General features: G+C 36.9%; 1 pseudogene; it reads right to left on the reverse strand.

Annotated features, from left to right (window-relative positions):
* Nucleotides 1–2,545: 2,545 nt before the first annotated feature.
* On the reverse strand, nt 2,546–5,167 carry LOC124965361 (charged multivesicular body protein 2b-like; annotated as a pseudogene).
* Nucleotides 5,168–5,728: the final 561 nt, after the last annotated feature.

The following is a 5,728-nucleotide window of genomic DNA, read 5'->3' on the forward strand; positions in this document are numbered from 1 at the left end:
GTTCTTTAAAAGTTTGGTAGAGTGAAATCATCTGATCCTGAGCTTTTCTTTTTTTCAGTTTTGAAGGTCTTCTTTTATTACTGATTCGATTTCATTACTCATTAGTGGTCTGTTTTAGTTATTTATGTACTTATGATTTAATTTTAGTAAACTCTTATTATCTTGAAATTCATCCATTTCTTCTAGATTTTCCAATTTGTTGGTGTATAGTTGTCTATAATAGTTGAAATAATCCTTTGCAGTGGTGTAAGTTCTAAAATCTCCTTTTTTTGTCCCTGATTTTATTTGTTCCTTTCTTTTTTTCCTAATCAGGAAAGTGAGATTTGTTAATTTGTTTACCTTTTCTTTTTTATTTTGTCTTTATTAGTTTAATCTACTTGGGAAGACAAAACTATTGTACATAGACACTAACATGTAGCATGTAAGTAGCAAATAGACATTATGGGCAGTATGTAGGGAAGGGATAAGAACAAGGAGAGAAAAGTTGGTGGAGTAGTCAAAGAAAACTAAATAAGAGCATTGCATGGTTTGTTTACCTTTCTAAAAAATCAACTCTCCATTGATCTTTCACGTGTTTTTAGTCTATTTTCTTTATTTCTACTCTGTTCTATTTTTATTTCTTTTCCTTTTGCTCATGTGAAGTTGCTTTGTTTATTCAAAACCCATCTCTTTTTTTGACACAGGTGCTTATTGCTATAAACTCTCTTTTCAATGCTGCTTTGCTCTACCCATGGGTTTTGGTGTGTTGTGTCTCCAGTTTCACTTGTTTCAAGATATTTTTTTATTTCCCTTTTGATTTCTTTGATTACCTACTGCTCATTCAAGATCATGTTGTTTGGTTCCCATGTGTTTTGACAAGTAATTTCTAAAGTTCTTCTTATTTATTTCTAGTTTTATTCCATTGTGATTGGAGAAGATACACAATACGATTTTGATTTTTTTTGTCTTGTTTTGTGGCCTAACATATAGTCTTTCTTTGTAGAATATTCTATATGTGGATGAGAAGAAATGTATATTCTGTGACTGTTGAGTAAAATGTACTGTAAATGTCTGTTAGGTCCATTTTGTGTATAGTATAGTTCAAATCCAGTGTTTACTGGATTTTGAGGAGAGATCTGGATGATTTGTCCACTGATGAAAGTGGGGTGTCAAAGTCCCCATCTATTGTTGTTTTGGAGTCAGTCATTGCCTTTAGTTCTAATGATGTCTGTTTTACATAAGTCAGTGGTCCAGCATTGAGTGTGTATGTGTGTGTGTGTGTGTGTGTGTGTGTGTGTGTGTATACAAAAAACACTATCATATCCTTGTATTAATTGACCCCTTAACTATTCTATAGTGACTTTGTCTCCTTCAACAGGTTACTTAAAGTCCATTTTTTCTGATATAAGTACAGCTACCCCTGCTCACTTTTGGTTTCCCATTACAAGGATTGTCTTTTTCCATTCATTCACTTTCACTCTGTGTGCATTGCTACTGGTAAAATGAGTTTCTTGAATGTAGCACATCATTGCTTCTTATGGGGGGGGCAGTATTACATTTACATTGAAGGTTATTGGTAATTTATAGACTTATTCCTGTCATTAACTTTTTTTTTTTTTTTGGTGGTTTTCTCTGTCTTTGTTCCTTTCTTCCTCTAGGTTCATCTTTGTGTTTTGGTGGTTTTCTGTATGATGAGGCTTCTCTTTATTTTTTAATCTTTCTCTTTTGTGTTTCTGCACTCTTAATGAACTTTATTCTTTCACATGTTTTCCTGATGGTGGTTAACTTGGTTTTCTTTCATAAGTAAGCCTCCCTTAAGCAATTTTTAAATACCTGTCTAGTGGTGATGAATTCCCTCCATTTTTGCTTGTTTAGAAATATTTATTTCTTGCTCATGGCTGAAGGATAGTTTTTCTGGGTAGAGTACTTTTAGTCAGCAGTTTTTTTTTTTCTTTCAGGACTTTCATGATGTATAAGGTTTCTGCTGAGAAATCTACTATTAGTCTGATGGGAGTTCCCTTAAGTGTGACTTGTTGCTTTTCTCTTGCTGTTTTTAGAATTCTCTCTTTGTCTTGGATTTCTGATAGTTTGACTATAATATGCCACAGCAAGCATCTTTTGGGGTCAAATCTCTTTGAGGTCCTTGGGCCTCTTGTGTCTGGATGCCCATATCTTTCCCAACATGTGGGAAAATTTCAGCTATTATTGCATTGAATCAGTTTTGTATGCCTTTTTTCTTCTCTTCTAAATCATCCGTAATTTGAATATTTATTTTGTTTGATGGAGTCCCAAAAGTTATAGAGGCTTGCTTTCTTTGTTTTTCTATTCTTTTCTGGGTTAGTTCAAAAGCATAGTCCTCAAGCTCTGAAATTCTTCTGCTTGATCTAGTCTATTGTTGATTCTCACAACCACATTTTTAAATTTGATTTCTGTGCCTGGTTTATAAATATGATAAGGAAGCAAAAATATCATGACTTTTTTGATTATTCAAATTCTAAGTCTTTGATTTGTCATTTGGTGACTTCATTGAAGATTGAAACTTTCAAGGAGAGGCAAACCATAGGCTTCAAGCAGCTAAGAGAGCTTTGACCACCTTTCTAGAGACTTCTATTCCAATTTCATTAAGAACTTGATTCATAATATGCTGGATTCCCTGTTCATCATTACAACCATCAAAGACATTATTAAATGTGTCATTGATCACTTCTTTAGTCATTTCCATTTTCATATTTTCTTTCAGGAAATTCTGCATTAATTGCAATGTCTTTTGTGAATCCGTCATCTTCCTAACTGCCTACATTATTTTGCTGTGGTAGATGTTGCTCCAGCCATCTTCATCTGGAAATTTATCACTGTTGTTTGGATGGACATAGGAGTTAATTTTTTAACTTTCAACAGAATTTCTCGTTTTCTGTTTCTGCAAAGGACAAGCTACTTAACTAAAACGCTGCAAGATTCTTTACTATCAGTATTGGCCATTTTCTTAATTTCCAATTATAGTTATTTTCTCATTTTTCTAAAACTGATAAATCCCTGATTATGGCCCTCTGTGTACCTCATAACTCTCAAATCTGTTCCTTTATCATATCATCCAGTTTTCTTCTTGAAATAGGACAGCATGATCAGGAACCCACCTCAACAGCTCTGCTCATTCCAGTCCAGCCTAAAACTGGGGAAAGACAAGCCCTCGGAGGGCTCAGAAGGGCAGAGCAAATGGTCAGGAAGAAGAGGACCACAACGTTATCTCTTGACTCGTGAAATTTTTTGAACCAATACCTAATCGCTGAATCTTCACTATTACGATGACTTTGACTTCTGTCTTTTCCAAATAGAGGGGAAAATGCTTCCATAAGGGAAGTTTGTCACCTATCAGCATTTATTTCCATCTCAGCCCCCAACTATCTATAGTTGCAGAGAGAATTTTAAGAGAAATACTATACAAATTTGATAAATGAGTGTTAAAGGAGTTAAGAGATGGGAATATTTAAAGAGAATTTGAGTCTTCAGCTTGGCTTTGAAGAACGAAAGGACTTAAACTGGTGATGAGGACAACATACATCTCAGGCAAGCAGAGCGAAGGTGCAGGTAAGAATGCATATGGTGTATTCCTGTATTCCTGATCTCTCTGAAGCAGAAGGTACATGCAGGGATGATTGGAGTTGCAGTTAGAAAATTAGGTTGATCACATCTGGGAAAACCTGCAATGTCAGGGGAGGACTTTCCTCCATAAATGTGGGAATCAGAACTACTATGATTTGGATATGGCTTGAGTGTGTTCCACAATTGTTCGTGTATTGAAATTTAATCCCCAGAGTGAAGTATTAATGGTGAAAACTTACTCATCAAGTGTGCCATTTATCATTTCTTTGAAAAATTCTTAGGATTAGATAAAATCATCTGAGTGGAGCCCACAAAATTGAATAGTTTTGGCTTTATGAGAGGAGGGAAAGAGATCAGAAAAGCACATGTCTCCTTCCATCTGATGCTATGTACCACCTCAGTACTCTGCCAGCAAGAAGGTCACCACCAGATGCAGCACCTTAACCTTGCACCTCCAGAAACATGAGCCAAAATCAACTCTTTTCCTTATAAGTACCGAGCCTCAGATATTTTGGTATAGTAATAGAAAACAGACTACTACAGGAACCACTTATGATTTCTGCTTGTAGGAAGGATATGTTGGGAGTAATATCTTAGAAAGCAGAAATATGCTTCAGAGATTACAGAAGGAGACCCTAGAGACCTGGAGAAAACAGTTTTAATAGTCGTTTGAATAGAAAGGAAGGGGTGTTGTGAAAAAATGTTACAGAGGAAAATTCAATGGTAAGCAGAGATTGTGTGAAGAAGAGAAAGAAGACAAGGAACTTCCAAAGTAAGAAGAGCCATGCATCTCAGGAGATTAAAAACTCTGGAACCAACTGCCTGGGTTTGATTGAGCTCTCACACTTACTAGCTGTGTGACTTTAGGGAAATTTCTTAGCCTTTCTGTGCTTCTGTTTCATCACCTGAAAAATCAGGGGAATGATAATATTTACCACATGTATATTGTGATATTGAACTAAAACATGTAAAGCATCAAATTATATAGTGATGAGTCTACAGTTTTTCAAAGATAATAAAAATTAGAATTAAAACAATTTTTAAGGATAAAGCACTTCAAATAGTGCCTAGTACCAGGCAAACTGCAGCAAGTTTAAATGGTGTTATTGGTGCTGTTGCTGTTATGCAAAAATCAACATTGGTACAAGTAGGGATAAAAACTAAATCCCTTCAGAAATTTCTCTGGTGAGAATGGAGACATTAACTTGGAAGAATATATTACAGTAAGTCATTTTATATTTACCATTAGAATATGAAGTCCCCATTCATCTCCCCTGTTCCCCCAAATGTCCTTCCCCAGTTACCTTTAAGCATCCAGACCTCCTAACATGCTCACCCTAAAATTCCTCACCCTAGTTTATTTGAATGGAAATGAAATTTCTTCTGGGATACTTACCAGTTGAAAGGGGATTTTAAAATCATTTTTTAAGTAGAGAAGCACTGCTCTAAATGCATTGAGAGAGCCAGAAGCCTCCAAGAGAGACGCTTTCCAAAGGACATTGCTCTGAATATTTTATAATCTGGGTATCTAAGGATGAAAATAAATCCCAGGCACATTTGCCTCTTACCCTTCCTCAGACAAGGGCATTGCCAAAGCTCTCAGCCACCATTTCCCTTCTTCAAAGTGAGGATAAAAGTATAAACACGACTCCAATAGGAATTGTACATGTTTGAAAGAAAAGGAACAAGGGAAACGGAGTAAATAAAGAAAAAAGAGAATGCATATTTGGAAACTATTATGCATTATTAGATTGGGGGAGGGAGGAGGAAAGGCATCGGAATCTAGGAGGCCAGGAAGGAGCTGGAAATCAGGGCGCTGGCCCTGGTCCTTCTCCACAGCTGAGCCACAACGGGAATTGGGACCCACTGCTGGGAGTCACCTCGTCTTTATGTGCCTTGGTTTATCCTGTGATGCGGTGAAACTTCCCAGGCGTCTGGGTTCCATGAGTGGCAGGAGGTCTGAGTAAAGGCATCGCTTCCCGCTGGCGGGTTTTTGTCTTAGCAGAACATGGTAACGAGGAAGGCGACAGTGATCAGCACTGATGCCATGCCACATCCAGGGCACTCAGGGTGCTCTGCAGACGCCGTCTCTGCCCTCCGTGTTGCTGCTTTTTCCTCTACATTTTGCTACTGCTGTTAGTGCCTGTGC

The sequence above is a fragment of the Sciurus carolinensis genome, chromosome 15, assembly GCF_902686445.1.
Source record: "Sciurus carolinensis chromosome 15, mSciCar1.2, whole genome shotgun sequence".
Taxonomy (NCBI): domain Eukaryota; kingdom Metazoa; phylum Chordata; class Mammalia; order Rodentia; family Sciuridae; genus Sciurus; species Sciurus carolinensis.